Here is a 26,666-nt window from a genome sequence, read left to right as displayed (position 1 = left end):
CAGAAGGAGCTCGAGTAAACAGTCTTGGTCTGGCTTGGAGTGGTTCTCAGCCTTGGGTGCTCATCTGAATAACCCAGGGTACTCTGTGACCCATTACACCAAATTCACTGGGGATGGGACTCAGGCATTTTTCAGGCTCCCCAGGTGATTCCAATGTGTAGCCAGGGTTGAGAACTACTGCATTAAAGAGGAAGGTTGAATGAGTCCTGAGTAGAGAAAATTTCAAACTGCTACTGCTGTGGGGAATTCCCCAAGAAGTCAAAAAAAGAGATGAGTCAACAAAGTGCTGAGCTGTAGTGACGGACCATCTGAGTTAAACAGCACTTCGTAGAAGACCTCATTGTCATTATTTCTTGGCAGCCTCAGTTGAGGTTCCTTTGGTTTGTGAAAGGTAGAAATGCACTCTGACCAGTATATGACAGAGGGGGAATTTATTGGAAAGACACAGGGGTATCTCAACAGAAGCCCAGAGAAGTGAGGGAGCCAGGGCAATGTTCAGGGGCTCAGTATCAAGAGCTCAGGGACCTTCTCCATAAATTTCTGCCGTTAAAGCCTCAAATCAAGGCCTCCATTCCAATTCCAACTTCCTGGGAGAGAAAATGATGGGCCAGGTCTGGCCAGTAGTCTATTCCTAGACCAATCAGCTACAGCCAGTAAGCAAGGGCTCACAAGGGCTGGCAGCCCACCCTTGTGTATGGGGACAGTTCCTAAGAATGGAGATCATAGAGAACCTGGCAGACATGCCAAGGGGGGTCCACAACTCCATTTTTCCCTAACAACACTTGACATCTTAGCCGTGGGAGAGGAGGAAACCGATTCCAGGGGTCTCCAGGGCTGTACCTTGTGAAGGCGGGCATGGCAGACCGCCTGTCATCAGACAGGACAGGAGGGAAGCCATACAGCTGGAGATGAACTGTGAGAATAAGGAGCTGAGATCGTAATGACAGCAAACACCTACATAGTGCTTATGAGCCGGCTACTGTTCTATTGCTTTACCCATGTTACTAAATTCACTTAATCCTCATGACAAACTCATGAAATAGTGCTATTATTATCTCCATTTTTCCGATAAGGAAACCGAGGCACACTGTAATTAGGTGACTTACCCAAGATCACACAAACCAGAAAGTCAGGCTCCGGAGTCTATGTTCCTATGTGTTCTGAATCACCACATTTGTCTGAAAAGATAAGCAGTCATGGTGATGTTTAATGAGACTGGGGTATAGGAAAAGTAGAGAGAAATAACCATATGGTGGGGAACTCAATTTGAATTCAAAGTCTTAGAGGGAGCAGAGCTCTAAGGGATGAAGAACCCATGTTGTAGGGTGGCTAACGTGAGTGTTAAGAAAGTCGATATGAAAATGTTTATTTCAAACAACTCCATCAAATGACTCTTATTATAACCAACCTGTAATTATCATAGCACTATCTGGATGGCGCTCCTGACACACCATGGGTGAACTCTATTTTGTTGTTGACCTTTTGTTCTTCATAAGACTGTAGGCTCTCAAGGGCAGAGATCACTCCAGTTGGTGCTCTAGAAATGTTCTTTGGTGGATCTAAATTGAGAGTTTATTTCCTTCCACTGCCATTTGCTGGTGTGGAGTACTTAGCCTGATGTAAGAGAAATTTACTAAGCAAGAAATTCTTCCTCTTCATACTCCATGTTCTGTTAGTGCTGTCTAACTGTTCCTGCAATGATTTGCTGCCATCAAGACTGTGATTTAATTATGCAAAGTGTGACAGATCATTTGAAAGTTGTTAGTTGCTGAGTAAGCACATTTGTGATGTGGGGATAAAAAGCCTTTGCATTTTGCTAAGTTTCATATTTCCTGTGAACACTTTTTAGTAGGAAAGAACTTAAATTCTAAATGGATACCCTGCAGATTTATGAAATATCTCAACTAGATGTGGCAATGAGAATGTGCTCAACTGTCTTCAGCAGTGGAAAAGAAAATGATATACTCCAAGACTCTGACTCTGTTACCAGTGCAAGTTATGAAAATGTCTCACCTCCCGTCAGCACCCAGACTGCATCCACCGTCATGTCTCTACTTCATCTTGGCAGAACTGTAAGGTAATCTTGACTTCCCTCAGGTTACCTGTGCTGGAAGGTGTACACGCTGGGACTCAAACACATCTGGGGATAATAAGACCAGGGCTAAGTCTGTACGTGGTAAGGGAATCAGGCTATGAGTGTTTGTTGACAGAGCCATCTTCCCAGTTGCTATGACACAATCAGATGTGCCAGAATACTTTGTTCCTCAAAGTGCTGTGGACCAACGGCATCAGCATCATCTGGGAGTGTGTTAGAAATGGAGAATTTCAGGCCCTGCTGCAGACCGACAGAAGCAAAATGTGCATTTTAACAAGATCTCTGGGGATTCATTAAAGTCTGAGAAGCACTGGCATAATATGCTGATCACTCAAGAGTTCTACAAGCATAGATTCTGTGCCGTTTGTCCATGTATCTCCCATGCCCAGTACAGTTAGTGGGAGCTCAGTTATGTGTTGTGTGGAGTGGTTTATACACAAAGGCACACATTTATCAAAGTATTGGGGCTTCTGAAGAATGCAGAGTGGCTGTAGTACAAAAGAAAAGCAGGGAATTCTCTTTTGTTCACTTCTTCAACTCGTATTTGTTGAGTACCTACCATGTGCCAAGTATTGTCCTAGGCACTTGGGGTACAGTGATGAGCAAGACACACCCGTGCCTGCTCTCAAAGAGCTTAACTTCCCGGCTACACAATAAATGAGCAGCAAGAATTTGTCTTTGAACCAAAGGTGAATAGAATCTTTTGGTTATTGGTTACAGGAAACGTGACTGCTCTTTGCTAAAAATTAAGATAGCCACGTTATTTTTCATCTGTTCTTCCTCATTTTTTCTCTCTCACCATTTATAAGAATGGGAAAAGGCATGATTTTAGTCATTATCCTTACTGGCAGCAGTGCCACTTTTCAGTTGTATTAAAAGTCTAAATCAGGACTTTATAATGGTTCTTTCATACTTTTAACGTTTCTCAGCTTTATGGCTCCATTTAAGATTCACCGTCTGCCCCAGTTTTGTATCCTGCGGAATACAAGCAGACGACCACTATTAATTGTAGCATTTCAGGATATTCCTTCTGTAACAGTTGGATGTCTGACAACCACAAGAAAGGGGAAGTTTACTTTAAAATTTCCTTTCCTTTTTTCACGTTACTTTCCAAATCTTGGGACCCTGAAACATGACACCAGAATTGAGCCAACACATTTTTAGTATTGAAAGTATGTCATTTTTTTCTTGGTGAGAAGGCCTGGAATTCATCTTTTCACAAAGGTGGTAGCAGAAACGTCTAGCTTTGGGGGAGCTACCTCATATCCTTAAGTGAATTCTTCTTCTGCTTAAACTGGCTGGTTAGAGGGGTTTCTCTGTCTGCAGCTGAGAATGCTGACACAGCTATCTATTCAGATGGTTTTGATTATTTTATATTAGTAATTCTCACTCTTTTTGGTTTCAGGGTCCCTTTACTTGCTTAAAAATTATTGCAGCTTCCAAATAATTTTTGTTTTTGTAGGTTATATTTATCAATATTTACTATATTGTCTTAAAATTTAAAAAACACATATATTAATTCATTTAAAAATAACAATAATAAACCAATTTCATGTCAACACAAATAGTATATTTTTATTTAAAAATCACCACAGTTTCCAAGAAATTAGTGAGGAGAACAGCATTATTCTCTTCATTAAGCAAGTCTGTTTGATGTCTGGATAAGTAAAAGTCAGCTCAATTTCATATCGTGTTGCATATGCAGTATTTTATTTTGGTAGAATATGTTAAAAGAACTAGTTTTACACAGATATTAATAGCCTTTCAGATAATGTGGACATTCTTCTTCAATACTACACCAAAACTTGACAAGTAGCACTTTCTTAAATGTTATTTACGATGTGGTACCTGAAACCATTATCAATGAACATTTTATACACTGCTACCTTAAAATTCATTGATATCTCTTTCAGTTTGATTAGATCTCTTACCCATGCTTGATTTTGAAACATCACCCGTTGTTCATTCTAAAATATACATTCAACATTTCATTATATAATATTTTTAAAAATCCGTTAGTATTATCTCTAAACTCATCAGAAAACTCTTGAAATATTGGGAAGCTGTCAAACTCCAGGAGCAAAAACAAGTTTCCTAAAATTCTGTTTCATTTGAAAGAGCAAATTTTATTATTGGGAACAAATGCTGTCATTTGTTTTCCTTGAGGTGACAGTCTTACCTTCACTTTCAGGAGGAAGTCTGCAAAATTACCCAGTAGGACTAAGCATAGCTTATTTTTTGGTTGTTCTTTCAAGTCAAAAATGGTATTCTCTGGAAAAAGCGGCTAGTTCAACTTACCTCTCAACTGCACAAGTGCTTTTCCTCAAGACAACTGTCACACCTTGTTATGCAGGAGGGCTTTATGTCAACTTTGTACTTCATTACACAGAATATTAAAAGGATGTGTACTCAAGAGGTGAGATTTAATAAAACTAATAATTTTTACTGCATCGTTAAGGACATTCTTAAGCAAAACTAAATGTATGTGGTGCTAAAAAATATGATGACTATTCATATAATTTGGCGCAACTACCTGGATATGTATTATAGCTTTTGTACCATCAGTGCAAAGTCAATACAGTGCAAAAGGCAAATAAGTTCTTAAGATTATTAGAAAAATAATTTTGACCTTACAGACCCCCTGAAAGCGTCTTGGGGACTCCGAGGAGTTATGAGCCACACTTTGAAAACTGCTGATCTATATAAAATGCTTGACACAAAGTTTTAAGGTGGTAAGGGCTTAATAAATAATAACAATTATTAGCTTATAAATGAAGGATGAACACAAGAAAGCCAAGAACACCTGAGGAGAATGTTCCGCTCCCTACCCCTACATACAAAGGGTTAATGTTATAGACTGGATCGTGTCCTCCCAAAATCCGTATGTTGAAGCCCTAGTCCTCAATGTGACTATATGTAGAGACAGGGCTTTCAAAGAGGTACTTAAGGTTAAATGAGGTCATAAGGATGGGGCCCTGATCCAATAGGAGTAGCATCTTTATAAGAGGAGTAAGAGACACTGGGAGTGCACATGCACCGAAGAAAGGCCATGTGAGGCCATGGTGAGAAAGCAGCTGTCTGCAAGCCAGGAAGAAAGTTCTCATGAGAAACCAGCCCTGCCAGCACCTTGATGTTGGACCCCCCGTCTCCAGAACCATGAAAAAATACATTTCTGTTGTTTAAGTCACTCAGTGTATGGTGTTGTGTTATGGCAGCCCGAGCGAAGGCAGTTAAACGCGAGATTTTTGGCAGTCATCACGGAGCAGGCTTCCAGCATGAGCCAGTCTATCTGTACAGTCCCACACTCAGTTGCTTTAATACCTAGTCAAGATTCTCTTCACTAACCAGCTAGGTGGACTGACGTTGTATCACTTAGGATTCCTTTAGTCATAAGTAACAGAAAAATGTCTTAAACCAAAAGAAATCCGACCAAAAGTATTATAAACTGAAAGAACAAGAATTCTGAAAATGGGGTGCCTCCTGGGTTGGTAGGTAACTCAGAGGTTCAGGGACCCAAGGCTTCCATCTTTCCACTTTACTGCTTCATTCTGTCAGTGCTCACCTCATATGGTGGCAGAGTGGGTGTACAAGTCCCAGGAATCAGAAGGAGAGTCTAAGATGTCTAGCAAAAAAAGAGCGATGTTCTTATCCATGCATCTGTTTTATGAGAAAGAAAAACCTTTTCCACATTCCCTGTACCCACAATCCCAATTTCTTCTCAGGTTTCCTAGGGAGGACTGGGACACATGGCCACGTCTAGGCCAATCACTGGCAAGAGGACCGAAATCACCAATCGTGACTCCTCTCCTGCGATCTGGGGCGGGTCCAGCCTCCTCTGATAGATGATCTAAAGGAGAACGAAGGGCTGGTTTTTACCATCTGGATCCTAGTGTATATTTGTGATCATCCTATAATAAGCTTGTAATTGTGTTATAATAAGTCTGCATTTCGGACTCTTTCACATGCTTGAGCCGTGACTACAGCATTACTCAAGGCACATTGCCAACACTGAGTCCAAATGACCTTGCCCCTTTTATAGCTGCTAGAGGAAGGAGGCAGTCTCCTGCTCACAGCCTACTACTCTGTCCCTCAAGCATCTTCCAACTTGCACCCTTGAGCAAGAAAGTGCAAACGTTGTGATTCAAACTGTAGCAGTTGTCCCCTCTATATCCCTCCCATCCCACCCTTTCAGTGTGCTCCCAAGAACAAGGACAACTGCCTACTGCCAGTATCCATCTCTGAGCCCGAGGCCTCTTTCTGGAACTATGCAAAGCTCTCTGCCAGGGACCAACAGTCCCCCTCCCAGCAGCCTTCAACCAACGACTGGCTGAAGTTGGTGTGGTAAGTGCCCGGGTTCCCACCCGCCATCTGGTGGGCTGGTTCTGAGGCAAGTGTCCTACACCGTTTCCCAGATTCAGCTCCAGTCCCAGACTATGACAGTCGGCTTAACTACTCACTCTTTGTTGCCTCTTTCCCTGTCTTGTTGCCCTTCTCCCCTGCTAGCGTTCCCTGCCCTTCCCAAATAAATTACTTGCATTTGAATCCTTGCCTCTGGGTCTACTTCTGAGAAAATGCAAACTAAGATAAAAACTATCCTATATTATATAAATCAAGCCAGACTTAGAGTCTAGGGAATGCCTAGGGTAAGTTTCAACTCTATCCTAAACTATGAAAGAAAGGAGGAATTTGAACCAAACTGGGCGTATGGCCGGACCACATGTCATAGGTGCTGGAGTCAGAACCAGCTTTGAACCTGCTGTTCTAATTTTATAAAGTCTCTTAAGAGAGTTGTCTTGCCAAAGCATCCTCCTTAAGTAAGTACCCCAGGAAGTCAGACACCTACATTACATTTTGGGGTGAAGGTGGGGATATCCCCAGAGACAAACAAAATGACTTCATACTTACAAGGGCAAATAAACGCAGTGCAAGCTGAGTATGTGTGAAAAGTGAAAAACAGAGAAGTAACCAAAGATGGGAGTGGATCAACAGCTCTGTCCTTAGGAATATGGACTCTGGCTAGTGTCTGACCTGTAAAAGGATTTTAGAGAGAGTTCGCCTGGTTTTTGACTAATTAAGTGCAAGGAAAAAAATCTAAAATCAATAATAGAGCGTTGTAAATGCAGAAGGAAGAAAATCTGTAAAACCTCTTTATATGATTTTTGTCCAATTTTCCATCTCTACCCATTGTTTTCTGTGTCTCACTAAGCTAAGCAAACTCAGTGTCAGGCATGTTTCACAGCAGCTCCTCACCCTCTGAAGCATGTGGCCGTATTTTTTATCAGTTTCTCCTCATAAGGGTGCTAGGTTCGGTCAAAATCATTTTCCCTGTTTGAGAAAGAGAAAAGCAGGACAAGCAAGAGGGGAAATGTCCTTGGCTTGGGTCAAACAGGAAGCTGCCAAGAAACAAGAAACGTTGACTGACCCACCAGCCTGTGGGCAAGTCACCTCGGGGCCCTATCTATGTAAACAAATTCACACAAGGCCTGTTACTTCCTTCAGGCAATTAAAAACTTTTAATTGGGAAGTAGAAAGCCTTTTAAGAAAACTATCGCTACACTAAGTGGATATTACTTAGACATTTATGCGCCATGAATTGTGATGCCAAATGAATTTTCTCCTTGAAGGTCCCTACCTTCATCTCTGTCTACGCAGTTTCTCCCCAGATCAAACCCACCTCGTTCAGGAAGTTCTCCAGTTCTCCAGCTGCCTTCAGGAACCGACCTTTCCTCTCTGCATCTGACAACACTTTGTCATCATATCACAAGGGTTCTGCTGTTCAGTGGTCTTTGCCTAGGCCCTTGTATGATTTCTGGCACATAATAGAAGTTCAATATGTATTATCAAATAAAGGAATAAAATTTTCTAACGAACATGGTGTGTGCACGTATGTGTGTTTGGGAAATGGCGGGGAGGGTCCAACCACAGCTCTACACTTAACTAACCAGCAAAAGCCGGCAAAGTCTCAGGGACAGTTAAGGAGTTCCTTGAAGAAAGAATAGACTGCCATAGTCACAAAGTGTCTTTTGGGGACCACAAAACCCTGTAACTTCCTGCACATTCCTGACAAAATTTTTCCACCTTTGAAATTCTGATTGTTCTCACTGTCATAGTGCTTGAAAACACTACAATTGAAGGCTCTTGAATGAGCCAGTCCACTCTGTTGACCACCCAACAGAAAGCTCCATTAACACTAGGTGCCATGGGGAAGCAGGCAGAAGGCCGTACTGCAGGGGCCATTGTGTTAGGCACGCTAGCACATACATGTCTGCAGAGCCGTCACGTTCAATAGACGACAACTCCTTCACTTCCCAGGCTCTTAAGTTCACATTTGGCCACTAATAATTTGTTCATTCACGAGTGTTTATTGAACAACTATCACGTGCCAGGCACTAAACCAGGTACTAGACATACAGAGCACATTTATTCCCACATCACTAGTGTTTCAGGCATTCTTCAAAGTTTCTGGTCCACCGATAATGACTTACCTTTCCAGGGCTGTTATATACTCTTCATTGTTATTGTAGTTACTGTTATAGAGGATAATGAATAAGTACAGGTGGATGCTCCCCTCGAACTTGATCTAATCCTCCCACATCATTATTAGTGGACATCGCCTGTTGCCTGATGGAGGAAAAGCGGCAGCAAAAGTCATGTCCCCCTTTTGGTCCTCAATTTCCTTACCTGTAACATGACAGTACACTGGGTGATCAGCGAAGTCACCACTTTCAGCAGTAGGTTGCTAAACTCTGAGTCTCGATTCAACAGTTTCTTGGCGGGTCCTTCCTCTCCTCCCTACCACCTGCGCTTTCCTCAGGGGGCCTCCCTCTAAGCCACTTGACACAGTCACATTGAGTAAGATGAAGAAATCACTGTGCTCGGTGCTTCTCCCCACTGAACGCTTCATTATAACCCAACAGGAAAGAAGTTTAATCTAAACAAATGCTCACTTTCCTTTTCTTCCCCCACCCATCCGTCTCTGTCAGCTTGATCGAGAAAATATGGCTGTTAATAGCCTACAGTGGAACAAACATTTGCATAACTGTTACCTCAGAGCCCATAACTCTGAGCTAATTGGCTGATGGTGATTAAAATGATTAAGTGATTGTAATTTATATGATTAACCAATTAAACCATTCTCCAGTGATTGGCTCAGGGTAGGCCTCGAGATGCGCGCCTGTCTCCCAGCATGAAGGCCAAGCTGAACAGTGTTAAATGTTCTTTCAAAGGCTGAGTTGTTCCTCTGACCAGTGGGGAAAATATTGTACCCTGGCAAGTTGAGTTTGATCGTGTTAAATGAGTGGCTACCAAAAACTCAGTGCCGGGCGTAAAAGAAGTAGGAAGCTGGGCAATGGTTCTTTAATGTGGAGGGACAAGGCGGATGGGTTGTTCCCCAGAACCATGATTGTTATTTGAAAGTAGCTCACATTCCACTGAAATGAAAGAAAAACACAGTTAAGACTTAGTGCTCAGGAGCCGAGTCAGCTGGTTCCAGCCTGGCTCTGCCACTCACCAGCTGTGTTGAGTGATCAACGTATTTAACCTTTTTAAGCCCGTGGATTCCTCTCCTATAGATAATATTCTTACCTATTATGAAGATCAAATTAGATTATCCATATTATATTCCCAATAAACATTAGCTGCCATTGTTATTGATATTTTTACTAGGATTTTATTATTACTCCACTGGAATATAAGCTCCAAAGACATCCTCACTTTTCTATTCCTGGTGTTCAGCATGATGCCTGGCACATAACAGGGACTAAAAATATGTGTTGATGATTGAAATAATAACAGTGAGCACAGAGCCCTAAACTCATGCCAGGCACTTTCCTAAACACTGCACATTCGTTAACCTGGGTAATCTTGTAACTGCTCCATGAGGTATATATACTATTATCTTCTGCATTTTAGCGGTCAGGAAACTCAGGTAGAGAGGTAAAATTAGCTCTCTCAGGGTCCCACTGCTAGTGAGAGCTGGATTTGAGAGTGAGGCCTACATTAGGCATCTCTGTAACTAATAAGTAGAAGGATGTTTAGACATTTCCCCCATCCAAGGTAAAACATCACTGCCAAATGGGTGTAAGAAAATAATATGGTTCCTTCCATTTAGTGGGAAAAAACCAAACTGCATTAATTTGCCCAGTGACACATTTCAGGGACTTGGCAAATTTGGCAAAGGCGATAAGAAGAAATGTCACAGAGATATAACATACAATATAGGGAATATAGTCAATAATGTTGTTATAGCTTTGCATGGCAATAGATGGTTACTAGACTTATCGTGGTAATCATTTCGAAGAGTATATAAATGTTGAATCACTGTGTTGAACACCTGAAACTAACATAATATTGTGTGTCAACTATATGTCAATTAAATAAATAAATAAATAGCTTGAGTTCTCAGAACCAACCAGACAGGTAGGCACAAAGCAGAAATTGAACACAGTCTTTGCTAGTCTGCTAGGTAAAGTCAAGTTCACTGTGATTCAGCGTGTGCATGCTCGTGCTGTGTGTGCGCGCGCGCGCGTGTGTGTGTGTGTGTGTGTCCCATTGCCTTCTACCAGCAATCACTTTACTTTCCCTGAGCCCCGGGCTAAATGCATCACCTTCTTCCCAAGACTTCCCAGGCTGTTAGCCAGTGGGATGGCCGAGAGTAGACTGCTGGCTGTTGGTTTTCAGGCTACAATTCATTAGAAAGTGGAAAGAGAGGCAGGTAATTGGCATCCCTATTCTGTGAGCTGTGGCCAACATTCCAAAGGCAGCCGCTTGTGGGTGTCTTTCTTCCGGGCCTCTTCTGGTTATTAAATGTCAGCACATCACAGACAGCGAGTGTTTTACTTCCACGTAAAGAGTAACATGTAGTTGCGCCATAGATACTCCCAAAGCTGAGGGGTACTGTTCCGCTGCTGCTACTCACTGCAACAAATGTGGCTGTGAGGCCGACTGGCATTTGCCTACACTGAACACAACACTTGATTGGTTCCACAGCCATCTGACTCAATTCACTTTCTTTTCCTGACTCTTCATTTTCTCGTCTTTTTATTCGCTTTCTTCCTAGCCCAGGACTTTAATCTTTTCTGAACTCTCTCGTCCTTCCTCTTTTCCCTCCTTCCTCACGACGTGTCTTGAACATGAATGCTTAATACACCTATTTTCATGGGACGAACTCTAGTTCATTGGGATGAATATGGCCATTCAGCAGTGATTTGTGCATGTATATGTTCTTCAGTAACTTCCATGCTGCGGAAGTTGGAATTTTACTGTTAACCTGATGCCAAAATTAATTTCACTTTTTTCCACCACAGGGGTTGTTGTTATTTTAGTGTGACTTTACCTAAGTTCTTATTTAAAAAAAACACACACATACAACTTTTTTGTCTTATAAAATTAATACATTTTTATATTAGAAATTGTATAGAACACAGACAAGACAAAGTAGAAAAGATTTGGTGTATCTCCTAATGTTTTTCTTTGCCTTTAAATCTCCCTGTACTACAAAAAAGTGAAAAAAATATGTATATTTTTTGCTGAGGAAGATTAGCCCTGAGCTAACGTCTGTTGCCAGTCTTCCTTCACTTTATGTGGAATGTTGACACAGCATGGCCTGACAGGCAGCACTGGGTCCGCGCCTGGGATCCAAACCCATGAACCTGGGCCACTGAAGTGGAGTGCGCCAAACTTAACCACTAGGCTACAGGGCCAGCCCCTGAAAAAATATTTTTAAACCTGAGAGACTGTGCTCCATGTATATGTGTGTGCACAAGAGGTAGGGTGGGTTTTGGAGAAAGCCCTTTGTGATTCACCAGGCTTGAAGAAATAGATCAAGATATTTGACAAGTTCAAATTATGGCTGGATTCCCACAGCAGGAACATCTGGATCCTTGATTTTTCCCAGGGTTTAGAGAAGTCAGTCTCTGGTTATTGCACAGGAGAGAGAGAAACCCAAGCTCTGGACTTGGCAGGACAAAGCTATTCAATTCATCTCTAAATCTTTACAAATCCAAGAATTTCCCTGAAGTCATCATTCACTCTGAACTTGTCTGTTGCTTTTTGTAAAGGAGAGAAAAGAACCTTGCTTTGGTTAAACGTCGGCTCCTATGGAACCAAGTGTTGAAAGGGGGCAGAGTCCATAATTGATTTTCTGACAGGTTATAAAATATGAAAAGATGGGAAAGTTTTAAAACTAATTTTTAGGTATCCGTCTGAAGCCATGTCCAGTTGGCCTGCAGGATCAATGAAACAACATTACATAGAAATGCTGAACTCATACTCTCCTGGCTAATCTATATTTCAAAGATGAGATTGAGCTCTTAAATGACCTACACACAGAGTGAGCGGATCCCCAGTTTAAACCTCCTGTTTGGAACCTTGGTTGCAAAAATTAACTATTTCAAGGAAATGAAAGTCAATACGTCCCTGATGTCTTGGCAGGATGGGGAGGTGGGAGAGAATTCAGACAAACCATGTAAAACAGGCCAAGTAGAACACACGTGGTCTTTTTGTCAATTTAATGTCGACTTTTTGGAATGATTTTTGGCTTTTTATTTTATGTTTTCTGGTTTACATCTGGATTCGGGGAGAGGCATGGAAGACAGCCTTTGTTATCCCTGGATATCCCCTCAAGGGCAGCATTAGGGAAATTTGTCTGACCTCATGCATAAATGAGATCTATCTTAGGAAGGATGGAGGAGTTTTTCAGCTTCTTTAGCTCCATCCCCAACAGGAAGTCCCGCCTGAGGAGCACGGGAATTCAGGAAGTTGCAGGGTTTTGGGAGGAGGATGCGAATCAGGATGTGGCTTCTTGTTACCTTGAAACAAAGGGAAAAATTCTGGCCTGAGGCAGTTTGAATGGGGCTTCCACCTAACGATTTCTAGAAACTCTTTTTCTTCCATCTGAGGCTGGGCCTCCATGAGATGCATTCTACTCTATAAATGTCCTAACCCTCTGAGAAGGTTCTCCTGAAGCTTACATCAGAAGTTTCAATATTGCAGCCTTCCCCAAGGTTTCAGGCGTGTCTCACTGATATCTCTGTGACCTTGGGGACTCCTCATGCTTGGGCATAGTATTTAAGTGCTCTTTCCTCCTTTAGCCCCAACCCCCCAACTGCTACTCTCCCACCTCTTACTTCCCCCCACCTCCTCACTCCCGTGATCATAAGCTCCTTGAAAGCAGGGATTGGGCCCAGCTCATTTCTCCCAGAACCTAGTGTAGTGCCTGACACCATGACCATCTGACACATATTTAGTTATTTGTTTTGTTTTCTAGCTCCATCTCTAGAATGTGAATAAGTTCAGCAAAGGAAGAGATTTTTGCCAGATTTGTTTACATCTCAATCCCCAGGGTCTAGAAGAGTGCCTGGCACATAGTAGTGCTCAACAAACGTTTGTTGGATGGGTGTATGGCTCAATGGATGGATGGACAGATGGATGAGCTGAGATACAAGGCGGCGTTAGAAGTATGATCAAGGTGCTATGGGAATGTAGTTCCAGACTCATTCGTTTTGAAAGAAGAACATTGGGAAAGACTTAGCAGAAGAGATGCACTTAAAGCTGGCCCTTAAAGGGTAAGTAAGTCTTTGTTACTTAAAAGTGAGGAAGTGGAGCCGAGGCAGAGGGGAAAGTGTGGTCAGGGCAAGAGGACGTGACCTCGTTGGGACACACAGACCAAATGGGAAGGCGGGGAGGCTAGAGCATTAGGTGAGGCAGTGGACCATGGAGATGAGGCTAGCAGGTAGGTTGAGCCCAGACTGTGAAGGGTCTGGGATGTGATGATTTTATTATCATCACATTAGGATTTTATTTTATAAGAGTGTCGAAGGCTTTTAAAGAGAGGAGTGATAGCATCAGATCTCATTAAAGAAACTGTATGGAAGATGCCTAGGGTGTGGCAGGGGGCAGACTTGTGGCAGGAAGGCCAAAGGGGAGGGACTCACTATGTACGGGCAGGTGGCAGGACATAGGTGTGAGCCAATCGAGTTTCAACATCCTGCACCTGGACCATAGGAGGGGCTTGCCGAAGAGTGGATGAATGAATGCTGCTGAATCAGTGCTGAGGTTTCTCAAGTTTCTCTTAAATACATGTATTTTCAAAGTTAATTCAGTTCACATTAGGTCACTGGTTCTCAATTGGGGTGATTTTGCCCCTCAGGCCAAAGTCTGGAGACGTCTTTGATTGTTGCAAGGTGAGTACTACTGACATCTACTGAGTGGTGGCCAGGGATGCTGCTCAACATCCTGCAACACACAGGACAGTCCCTACAACAAAGACCTACCCAGTTGAAAATGTTAATGGTGCCAGCAGTGATGCAATCTATAGAAAAATTAATAGACTAGTGGTAGAGGGTCCAGGAAATATGTGTTTTGCTCTGCCGCAGGCAAGACCTTAATCCAAGAGTGACTCCTTTGAGTCATGTAGACGCGAAGAGGACTTCCGAGTTGGGATGACAGACACCCTGAGGCATTGGCCTTAGTACATTTGACCTTGATTGTAAACTTGTTGCAATTAGATGAGTGCCAACAGAAGGCACTATTAAATTACAGAGCTAACACAGGTAAAGTGGCCAGCATTGTGCCTGGCACAGGGTGGCATTCCATAAATCTTCTTTTAATAACTTGTCCTGATATTTTTCCTTGATTCCAATCCTAGTGTTTCTAAGAAGCACACACTCAGGTGTCTACTCAAGTGTCTCCTTCTCAGTGGGGTCTTTTCTGGCTGTCCTCTCTAAGATTGAAGCCCACCCCCACACGTACTTCCTGTCCTCCTTTTCTACATTATGTTTCCCCATCTGACATACTCACATTTTGCTTATCTGTTTATTGTGTATCTCTCTCTACTGGAATCTAAGTTCTATCAGGGCAAGGATCTCTGTCTGTCTTATGGCCACGTCCTCAGCACCCAGAACAGAGCCTGGCATATAGTAGATGCTCAATGAATATTTGTTGAATGAATAAATGAAACAAATCCCAGTTCCTCATAGCCAGAGACTGTTGCTGTGGTATGCGATGTGAGAGTCTGCCCTTTTCTGTTTGTCTCCAATAGGCATGCAATGAATGTTTCTTCAGTGAGCAGAAGGAAAAAAATTCCATGAACTCCTGAGGCCAAATTTTCTCTTGAAAGGAAACAAGTTGTAGTGGCCCGTATGGCTCCAAACTCTTCTACATGTGAAGGAGAGATGTTCAAGGCTGATTTTGCTCACTGGCTCCACGCTCTCACCCGGATCCCTCTGCAAGGAGGTGGGCCATCAGGCCCCATCAGCGCTGCTGGGCTCGCAATCAGACTTTAATGACTGTCTGCTTCCCTTCCCACATGTTTATAGTCCTCCGCACTCTGATTAGGTTTTTGGTCCCACAAGATAGTTAAAAGCCCACAATTTGTGCTGGGTGTTTTATTTTTTTCTAAGTTAAGTGAGTGGGTAAATGTCCCTTTGATCTTCCCGCTGTGGATGAGAGCTGTTTGTGTTTTTAAGGCCCCCACCAATTATGTGGACTGGACTCAGGGCTGGGTTTGAGGCTGGCCTTCTGGGTGGTTCAAAAGTCCCTCAAAGGTTTTTATTCTTTCTCCTCCTCTCTCCTCCACATCCCAGGTGCTGTAGGAATACAGCAAAGAAAGCAGCAAGAAGCTCCGGGAAGAAAAATGCGCTGATGGTATAGGCCAGCTGAGGGTCAGCTTTCAGAGCTGGTGTTCCAGGAGGTCAGAAGCATTTCTCTCGGCAGGATTTCCCTCACCTTTGATTGGATAGGTTGCCAGTGGTGGGGAAGCACATAGCTTAACTTGTCATCCCCACGGAGTTTGGTAAGCAGCTCCATGGGAAGGGTGACCGGGAGGAGACAGTCCCAAACATCTGCTGGGCCGGATTTGCAGCTGAAGTGAGTAACAGACCTCTTGTCATTGCACTATTTCAGCTATTAGGTGTGCAAGAGGGATGAGGACCTGTGGGCCTAAGAGAGAAGGGAAGGGACCAGGTAAATCAGACACAGTGCCTCCAGGGCTCCCCAGTTGTGTCAGGGTTGAAATATGAGTGCCATGCTGGCCGGTGGCTTCCTTGTGGCAGGTTATCCCACCCGTACCGCAGCTAAATCGCCTGCAATAGCACTTCATTATTTTAATTAAGCTTATTGCAAGAGTAATCATCATTGCCGTCAGTATCAATCATCAGTGATTTTTCCGATTATGGCCGTAAGTGGGGACAGTCTATGCTGACAATAAATGATAATGCCTACGGCTTGAGTTGACACTTCATTGGACTTTGCAAGGTTGCTCTGAATCCTCCTGGGCTTGAATGTAAAGAACTATTTATCTATGACAAAAGCCGGGTCTACCCGATATTTGTTTTTGCTTCCCAAATGGCTAAGTTCATAATATTTGCAAAATTCATCCTTTAGTAGATGACAGTCCAAAACATATTTAGAAAGAAGTTATATGCTCTTAGCTCAGGACCGAAGCTTCACAGCCATTCTCCAACCTGTCCTAAATGTGTGTTCTTTGAGTTATGGCTCTTTCTTCCAGATGGACATGGGAAATGAAGTTGTTTCCATTGCAAGACGGCTTTTGGCTGTTTCCTATTTCTAAGCGGAAGCAGGAGGAAACAGCTCCACTTCCCTTTATAACGGGCCCTTTCTGGCATCCGACATGATTGAAATTCTTCAACAGTTAAATAAGATTTCTCCTGAACAACAATAACCTAGTTGCTTCTTATTCTTGTTACTGCATTTCCATGCTTTAAAGCACTCCCTGGTCTCAACCATTTGTGCTACAAATAATTTTAATTGAGCCGAGAAACCCTTGACATTTTAGAAATTACCTTCTATTTATAAGATTTTAAGAAGGAACCTTCCTGGCAGGCCTGACCTCTGTGTGATTTGGCCCTTTTTTTCCCCCTATTTTGAGTTTAGTTTTTTATTTTCAGTGAACCAAATTACTTTCATTCCTAATTTAAATTTTTGCAGTAGCAAATAAAAAAGCCAATTTGATATGTCTGTAAAATCCCACACAGGCTATGAAATACCCAGACTCCTTCGACTTACACATACCAGGAAGCTGCCCATCTGAAGACCATTCCGTGAAGGCTGATGGAATGAGTTCTGGGAAGACGACTAATGACGAAGGTCTAAAAACAGACGCTCTTTTGGATCCTAAAATAACCTTTTGAGTTTATGGAAGTTTTCTGAATCGTGAAAATTTTAATTTTTATTATTTATTTTCTCCAACTATCATAAATCCTACTAGTATAGGCTTTGTTGAAGTAAATTTCATTTTTCTTTTAAGATTTTATTTTTCCTTCTTCTCCCCAAAGCCCCCAGTCCATAGTTCTATATTTTCAGTTGCGGATCCTTCTAGTTGTGGCATGTGGGACGCCGCCTCAGCATGGCCTGATGAGTGGTGCTAGGTTCGCACCCAGGATCTGAACTGGCGAAACCTTGGGCCGTGTAGCAGAGCATGCAAACTTAACTACTCAGCCACGGGGCCAGCCTATAAATTTCACTTTGATATGAATTGTAAAATATTGCAAATTTGTATAGTACCTTCACATTCATTGTCTTTTCAAGCTTCAAAAGAACTCGTTCATTCATTTGGTAAATACTTATAGACCACTTACTGTGTTCCAGGCCCTATTCTAGGCACTCTAGATACGGCAGGGAACAAAACAGCTCATGGAACTTACATTTTAGGGGGAGACAAATAAAAAACAAATAGATAAACAAAACTATGTTTGTTTGGTGTTAAATGTTGAATAGCGCTAACCGTATTATAATATGAAACAAAAACTAAGTAGGGAAGGAGAATAGGGAACGCCAGGGTGGGAAGACCTCATGGTAAAATGACATTTGAGCGGAGATCTGGAGGAGCTCAGGGCAGGAGCAACCTTCCAGGTAAAGAAAACAGCAAGTGCAAAGGCCCTGAGGCAGGAATGGAAAAGAGACCATTGAGGTGCTGAGGGGAGTGAGCAAGGAGGTAAGAAATAAGACCAGGGTGGAAGCAAGAATCCCATCATGTAGGACCTTGAAGGCCAGTGTAAAGACTTGGCTTTTACCTTCCTTGAGATGAGAGCTCTGGAGGGTTTTGAGTAGAGGAGTGACATAGTCTGACTTATGTTTGAAAGGACCAGTCTTATAGCAGCATAACATAGGTTGGGAGGGGGTGAAGGCAGAAGGAGAGAAACCAGTTAGGAGACCACTGCCTTCATCAAGGAAAGGATGACAGTAACTTGAACCAGGGTGGTAGCAAGGGAGGTTTTGAGAAGCGATGTGTTTCTGGATATTGAAATTAATTAAGGAAAATGTTAATTAGTCCCATTTTAAAGTAAGAAACTGAGTCTCAGAAAAACTGTCTTTCTCAGAAATACGGAGCGAATGTGTGACAAAGTTGGGTTTGCAACCAGACTTGTTGGTGGGAGTCCCTCCACAGCCCAAATGTCCATCTGCGAGTTTCTGCCTCAGAGCCGTGGTCATGTTCCCATTGACGTAATAAAGAAGGACTCAGGAAGAGCAAGGGGGCTCCAGTCCCCTGGATACCTGTACGACCAATGCTACCTGACAGTAGCAGGTCGGAGCCTACCAAACAGCTGGGAGCAGCAGGAGCGTTTGCTTCTTGGGGAGGAGAGGCATTCATTAGCGGCCTAGCTGCTCAGGCAGCTTAGCGTCTTGTTTCAGGCAGACTCCTACACCAATGGGCATCTTTCTGGAAACAAACGACATTACTGTTGCTTTGGGGCCCACGGCTTTTTTCTTTTAAACGGAGGTAAGATTCACATAACATAAAATTAACCATTTTAATTTTAAAGTGAACCATTCAGTGGCATTTAGTACCTTCAAAATATGCAGCCACCACGTCTACCTAGTTCCAAAACACTTTCAGCATCCCAAAGCAGTGTAAGCCCCATTAAGCAGTTACTCCCTATTCTTTTCTTCCTCCAGCCCCTGGCAACCACCAATCTACTTTTTGTCTCTATGAATTTACCCATTCTAGATACTTCCAATAAATGGAATCATACAGTGTCTGACTTTTTTATGTTTGACTTCTTTCATTTAGCATAATATCTTTGAGGCTTATCTGCATTATAGTATGTATCAGCACTTCATTCCTTATTACGGCTGAATAATATTCTATTGTATGTGTATGTAACCATGTGTTTATCCATTCATCTGTTGACGGACATTTGAATTGTTTCCACCTTTTGGCTAGTGTGACGAGTGATGCCATGAACATGTATGTTCACTTGTTTGAGTAGCTGTTTTCAGTTCTTTGGGGATATACCTAGGACCAGGATGGCTGGGTCATATGGTAATTCTGTGTTCAACTTTTTGAGGAACCACCAAACTGCTTCCCACAACAGCTAAGTCATTTTCATTCCCACTATCAGTGTATGAGGATTCCAATTTCTCCACATCCTAGCCAGCACTTGTTATTTTACTTTTTTTTTCTTAAATTAAGCCATTCTAGTGGGTGAGAAATGGCGTTTCACCGTGGCTTTGATTTGCATTTCCCTAGTGACTAATGATGATGAGCATCCTTTCCTGTGCTTGTATAGGTTCTTTGGAGAAATAAATGTCTATTTAAGTTCTTCGCCCACTTTTTAATTGGGTTGTTTATCTTTTTGTTGTTGGGTTATAAGGATTCCTTATATATTCTGGATATTAGACTCTTAGACCTACGATTTACAAATATTTTCTCCCTTACTGTAGGTTGTCTTTTCACTTTCATAATGTCCTTTGATGCACAAAAGTTTAATTTTGATGAAGTTCAACTTAATCAGTTTTTGTTGGTGCTCTTGTTGTTGCTCATGCTCATGTGTGTGGCTTATTTAAAGCAATGTTAATGGGGACAACAACAACAACGGTAATAATGATAGCGAACACTAACACGGAAAGAGGAAGTCGTAGGTGAGCCTCTGTGAATTTTTCCTATTTTAGACCAAGATCCAGAGGAAACATGGAACTTCCCAAGCTCAAAAAGTATGAAGCTGTAGACCTTGAAGTGTTCCTCTTATAACCTCTGTTATGATGTATGTCAGGCTGCTATTACAAGAGACCCACAAATACAGTTGCTTAAACCAGAGAGAACTTCATTTCTCCGTCTTGTGTCAAAGATAGGATGGCTTAGTAGGGTCAGGGCCCCAGGCTGCTTCTAATGTCTTATTTGTCATCCCTAACACGTGGCTTCCATCCTGTGGTCTGAGATGACTGTTCCAGTGACCACCGTCACATCAGTATTCCACCCCACAGGAAGGGGAAAGGATAGGAGAGTTTGTGTGCCTTGCTTTTAAGTGTGTGTCCCAGAATTTGGACACGTCACTTTGGCTCACCTCCCGTTGGCCAGAATTCAAGTTACATGGCCACACTCAAAGGATGCTGGGAAATGTGGTCTTTAATTCAGCAGCCGTGTGCCCAGCTAAAGGTTCTGTAATTAGAGAAGAAGAGAAAATACATATTGGGAGATAAAATCCAGTCCCTGACATAAAACTCCAACTTTAGTAACTCAGAGTAGCAGTCTGAGCAGCGTTGCTAAAATTAGCAGGAAGAGAAGGGAAATCTCTTTTTCACCCTGTAGTTGTTTCCCCATCCATTAAATGGGTCTTTCTCAAGCTCTCTTCAGATGACTTGGGAAGGACGACTAAAACTTGGTACGAAGACAAGTCATCAGGGAAAGGACTCAAGTAGGTAGAGGGAAAGGAGAGAAAAGGAATTCACTGGTGAGCGGTCCTAAGGGGCACGCAGGTGATGAGGCAATGGAGAGCAGCCATGTGTTTGTATCAGTGCCCCTTTACTGTGGAAGATTTTTATGGGCAGAGATTTCTATCTGGAAGACAAACCGACAACAACAACAACCCAAACAGATGTTATTTTGGTGCTTTAGAGTTTTTAAAGTGTCTTCGCAAACTTTTTTTCATTGCATCATTATAACAATCTTAAATACCAGGAATGGCAGATAATGCTGCCTCCACTTCATCTTCATGATAAAAGAGAATCTCAGAGGTTAGGCGGGTTCTAGCTAGTTGGTGGCGGAGACAGGACTTACTCAGCTCCCCTGACCCCATTTCGTATTTATTCACTGCAGGGCTTTCCCATAATGCTTTGCTCCCAACCATGAGCACAAATGGAGCTAATGAGCCAGACCACTTGAAACTTGAAGCCTGACATACCTTCCAGGAGAGCCTAGCGGTTCTACCTTCAGGCCTCCCATCTACGCAGACCTGCCGTTAAACTCTACTGAGCTTTGCAAAGTTCCTAGTGTCAGGCCCACTTGCCTGCCTTTCTGGCCCGAGGCAAGGGTGGTGTGGACAATGGGACAGCAGGCCAGGGGAAGAGGGAATGGAGGTGAGTGATGTTGGCAAACATGCCATGGGGACCCTCTGTGCCTAATTAAGCAAAGTAGGAGTTCATAGCTCTGGATTCATGTGCAACACACTGTCCAGGGCCCCAGTCAGGGCTTGGAGTGAGGGCGGTGGGGAGTCAGAGGTGGCCACCTGAACATCCTGGGTATTCCCTCTTAAGCAAGTCCATTCTCTATTTTAAGAGACACCTCAGAGGGACATTGGACACTTTATACTGGCTACATGAAAAAATACAGTGAAATAAAACACCATGTCTAATTTTCTTCCAACAAGTTGGTGAGAATTTTAATGACAATGGCAGGAGATTATGACCTGAGGTTTCTTTTCTGGGGATCAACATTGCTTCAAGGAAAAGGCAAGAGATTTGAAGGTAGATGTCCTGCTGCTAACTGACCTTATGATCTTGGACAAGTCATTTAAGCTCACTGAACCTCAGTTTCCTCATCTGAGAAATGGGAGCCAACAGTCACCACAAGAGCAATAATACACAACTTTTGGGAAGTTCAAAGTTCAAATAGGAAAGTAAGTGGGAAATCACTTTGTAAACAGTTAAGTGAGATACGAATATTAATTATTGTTATAGTATAAACCTAGGCTTTAAATGTCAGGACTTCACAGGGTTAGGAGGAAATGTGAGTGGCAGAGAAGTTCTAGGACAGCCATAAGATCACTGACTGGGCTTCGGTCCTGGTTTGCCGACATGTCTTTCTTCTGGGGGTTCCGAGGTCAATCATGGGTGAGAATCATTAGGCTGATAGTGACAGATAACCCCACCTCCCTATATTGCTACAAACACAAAGTTTTTCAAAGTACTTTATCCAACTTTTCACAAAAATATCATTTCTGTAAATGTCAGAAAAGGTTCTTTTCCTTTTTTTATAGTAATAGAGGCCTATTTGTTAATTCTCAGGCAAATAGACTTGAGTCTCCAATTTCGTGATATGAAAAAACTTAAGGGGACAAAAATATAAAGCATGGGAAAACCAGCTATTGTACAAATCACAGCAGTTTAAAAAATGATTTTTCCTATCTAGGGATTTCTGTTACATGGTTGTCTTTCATATTATTTTTAGTATATGTTTTTAAATTGTTTTTCTCAACAGTTTTGTATCATGTCAAGGTCTAGGCCTACACTTATTTTAAGTAGTTCTGAAAATGAGGCGCGTTCTAGGACATTTGACTAGGGGGGAATATAGACCAAACTCTGAAAGGTGGTTACCTCTGAGGGGGGTTGGAGCAGAACTGAGGGGGCGGGGGAATCTATTGCTTCTTGACTCTGTTACAAAAGGCACGTAATACAGTAAAATTACAAATAATGTACATTTGTAAAAATAATAAAAATAGAAATTGTTTCAGAAAATAGATACTCTGTCTAGACAAGTCATATTACCTGGCAAAAAATATCATCCACTTAGAACTCTGTTTTATTTCCCCAACCCTTCTCCATGCCTTCACCTCTCCTCTCCCACAACACATTGACTTGACAAATCTTTCCCAATGATTGGAAATTATGAAGAAGAAAGCAAATTCAATTTTGGTGTAAGTGGCTATATTAACAAATCTGAAACCAAAATCTACTAGACTATGGACTCCTTAAGAGCAAGGGGCTTTTATGTTTCATTCTTTAAATCATTCATTCATTTAAATCATTCTTTCATCCATTCAATAAATGCTTATTGAGTGCCAGGTACTGTTTTATGCACAGAAATACAGCAGTTAACAAAACAGTTACAAATCCCTGCCTACAATTAACTTATTTTCTAGTCTTGATGCATAGTCTTAACAAAAATCTGTTGAATGAGTGAATTCGTTAATGAAAAACTATTGAGCACTTATTATGACCCAGGTATTATTTTAAGCATTGAAGCTATAGCAGTGAACCTGAAAAAGCTTATATTCTAGTGAGGGGAAGACAGACAGAAACCAGATAAGTCAATACATCAACGTCAGATGATAAATTGTATACAGCTTGACCATTGGTGCTGATATTACTTCCTGTGCATACAACTGTAGCTTCACAAATGGAAAAATTTGCAGACCTTACTTGTTGCCTGCTGGGTCAGGTCTTTGAACTTATCATGACAAATGGAACTAAAGTTCTATTGACATCATCTGTGGCATTGGGTCAAACCTCCCATTCTTTTGCCCAATCCTCCCACAAAGGTAGCTTGCCTAGGATGCTCTCGGGCAATATATTAATTTTCTATAGCTGCCATGACAAATTACCACAAAGGTAGTGGCTTAAACAATACAAATTTATCATCTTATAGTTACGGAGGTCAAAAACATGAAATAGATCTCACTGGCTAAAATCAAGGTGTTGGTAAGCTTGCGTTCCTTCTGGAAGCTCTAGACGAGAATCCATCTCCTTGCCTTTTCCTGCTTTCTAGAGGCCGCACACATTCCTTGCCTCAGAGCCTTTTCCTCCGTCTTCAAAGCTAGCAACATTGGGTTGAGTCGTTCTCATGCTGCCATCTCTCTGCCTCTCCCTCTTCCGCCTCCCCCTTCCACTTTTAAGGACTTTGTAATTACACTGGGCCCACCTGGGGATACCCCAGGATAATCTCCCATCTCAAGGTCAGCTGATTAGCAACCATAATTCCATCTGCACCCTTATTTCCCCTTTGCCACGTAGCCTGACATAGTCACAGGTTCCGGGGATCAGGACATGGACACCTTCAGGGAATCGTTATTCTGCCTACCACAGACAAGCCAGAGAAGAAGGAGCTACTTTTTCTTCTTCTGCCCCATCCCCAATTTCTAGCACAGTGTTGAATGTCTAGGAAATATTGACTAGTTTTTAGGTAATGCTGGTAAGCAGAACAGAAAATGCCACACTCTCCAGACATCGGGGAACATGATCCTGGGCTTATTTGCTGAGCCACGTTACCTTTCCTTGGATAACAGCTGTATGGGGCAGCAAGCTCAGTAACTCCCACAGGCAAACTCAAAAGCTTCCTGCAGAAAAGTCTTTAATCATCTGCTCTGTGTTTTCTCAGAACTGCTTAATTATAGGGAAGATTACTTTGAGCAACTATCTCATATCTCTTATCTTAATATTCTTCCTTTTTGCATAGTACTTTACAGTTTATAGAGCACTTTCACATACTCTCACTTGACCCTCATGAAAACTTTGTTAGGAGAAAGGGCAAGGAGTACAGTTATTCCCATTATAGCAGTTAGGAAACTGAATTTCAGATGGGAGGCATGACTTGTCCAAAATTGTGAAGCCAGGACTTGGACCAGGTTTTCTGACTCCAAAGCCTACACTCTCACCATTACAGCAGTAGTTATTTCTCTTGGTTCAGGACTCTGGAGTCCCTGGACCATGTTCCGTTCTTACTACATAATCATCGTTGCCATTGCCACCATCATCCTCATCATTCTTATCATCCTCATTGCCATCATCCTCTTTCTCATACCATCATTGTCAACATCATCACTAGGAATTTCCTCAAAGTTATTCATCAGAAGAGATCTTCTTAGAGTGTCAGTAACTACCTTTGGCTCTGTCCTTGAGGGTGGAACCATGACTGGATTATGGCCTCACTCTCTGATTCGAGCTATCAACATGTCAGGAAATCAGTCATTCTGATCTCTGTCCCTGTGAGTAATCCCTTTGCCTGCTCTCCCTAGTGACACCCAGATTCAGGCTTCAGATGGTTGAAAAAAATTACAGTGATCCGCAATCAAGATCACCAATACTACCAACATCAACATGCATCCCTGATCTGCCTATCCCAACTATCTATGGCTGCAAAACAAACCACCTCAAAACTCAGTGGCTTAAAACAACCACCATTTTGTTTGCTCATGATTCTGAAATCTGAGCGGTGTTCAGCAGGGTGGTTCTTCCCTCATCCTGTTGGTGGTCACTTATGTGAGAATGAGAATGAAAAAGACAAACAGTACCTTGGTGTTATTATGAACATAGTTTTGACCTTACATACCGGCTGGAAGGGCCTCAGGGACCACCCCCAAAGGGTCCCTGGAACACACCTTGAGAACTACCATCCTACCTGTTTTTGGTTCTCCATTTTCAGACTGGACCATGGCTTGTCTGGGAGGAGGGACATCAGTTAGCTCCAGGGAAGCTCTCTAAAGTCCGGAGGGTGCTGGGGAACTTTTATAACTGAAAAACAATGAGCAAGAGTGATTGGTGCCCACCTGCTTGAAGTCACTAAATTCAGTTTCCAAACTCTGGAGCTCCTTTGCCTCCTCGCGGTGCTCTTGCTATGCAGACTCCAGCTCAGAGACGATGTCCCAGGCAGAATTCCTATCATTTTGTTACAAGGTATGTGGGATTTGTTTAGGGTCAATATTTTTTCTCATCAGAATTCAAAATTTCCACCATCCAGCCTGAGCCTCTTTCCATGTTATATCTTGCAAGACATTTGCCATATTTTCAAAACGTCTCTCGGCAGCATCACCCTTCCATTTATCAAAGGGAGGAGGGATTGAGCCTTGCAGCTCTTATTAAAACCCATGGCAGTCACATTGCTTTGAAAATTTAGTGGTTAGCTATTATAAAAGTCATAAAAGGTTTGGGGTTCTGGGGAACTTCCATAAACTTACAATTTTAGGTGCCCTGAGATGCAATTTCTGAGCAATTTCTTTGATCTTTGGCTGCCCTGGTAAATCATTTATTAGGGCAGCCTTTTTAAACAGAATCCTCTCAACCTCTCCCACAAGATGTATAAAATAACGTACTCTGCAAACAGTCATCAACCTCCTGCACTTACTGTATTCACTGATTACAAACTGATGGAGACATTAGGAGTTTTTCAGCCAATTCTTTTTATTTTCAGAAATTTGCAGAAGAGACAATGCTGATGTGCTACGTGATACCAGATTGTAACTGCCTGAAATTTCCAGAATGGGACATGCCACGCTAAGAATACTTCAGCAGTATTTGTTTTTTAAAAGACTATGATATTTATAACTAATAGAGTTCCAAGTCTTCCTGGGTCATTTCCAAGTCGGCCCTCTCATACCAGTTTCATGTAGCATCCTTGTGTTTTCCTCCACCTCTCTCCCTAACTTGCTCAATCATTCTATCTACCATGATTTTTAGGGACCCCAAGTGGAGAAGGGAGTAGTCATCAGATCTCCATAACCACCCCACACCCATTCCTGTCTGTCTGTCTGTCTGTCTCTCTCTCTCTCTCACACACACACACACACACACACACAGGTGTACTTGCCTCCCTGCCTTCTCTGAGGACTTCAGAGAAGTCAAA

The 26,666-nt window shown here is 42.4% G+C and overlaps 1 long non-coding RNA gene across 1 annotated transcript in view; it reads right to left on the bottom strand.

Annotated features, from left to right (window-relative positions):
- Positions 1-12,588: 12,588 nt before the first annotated feature.
- The window catches only part of LOC111773204 (uncharacterized), a 29,378-nt gene continuing 15,300 nt past the window's right edge, over positions 12,589-26,666 (bottom strand). Inside the window, exon 3 of the long non-coding RNA XR_002807493.2 lies at positions 12,589-12,903. This is a non-coding gene — a long non-coding RNA (uncharacterized lncRNA). The remainder of the gene's footprint in view (positions 12,904-26,666) is intronic.

This window comes from Equus caballus, chromosome 4, assembly GCF_041296265.1.
Source record: "Equus caballus isolate H_3958 breed thoroughbred chromosome 4, TB-T2T, whole genome shotgun sequence".
NCBI classification, from domain to species: Eukaryota; Metazoa; Chordata; class Mammalia; order Perissodactyla; family Equidae; genus Equus; species Equus caballus.
Note: the sequence above shows the minus strand (reverse complement) of the source record. Positions and strands in the feature narration are given on the sequence as shown.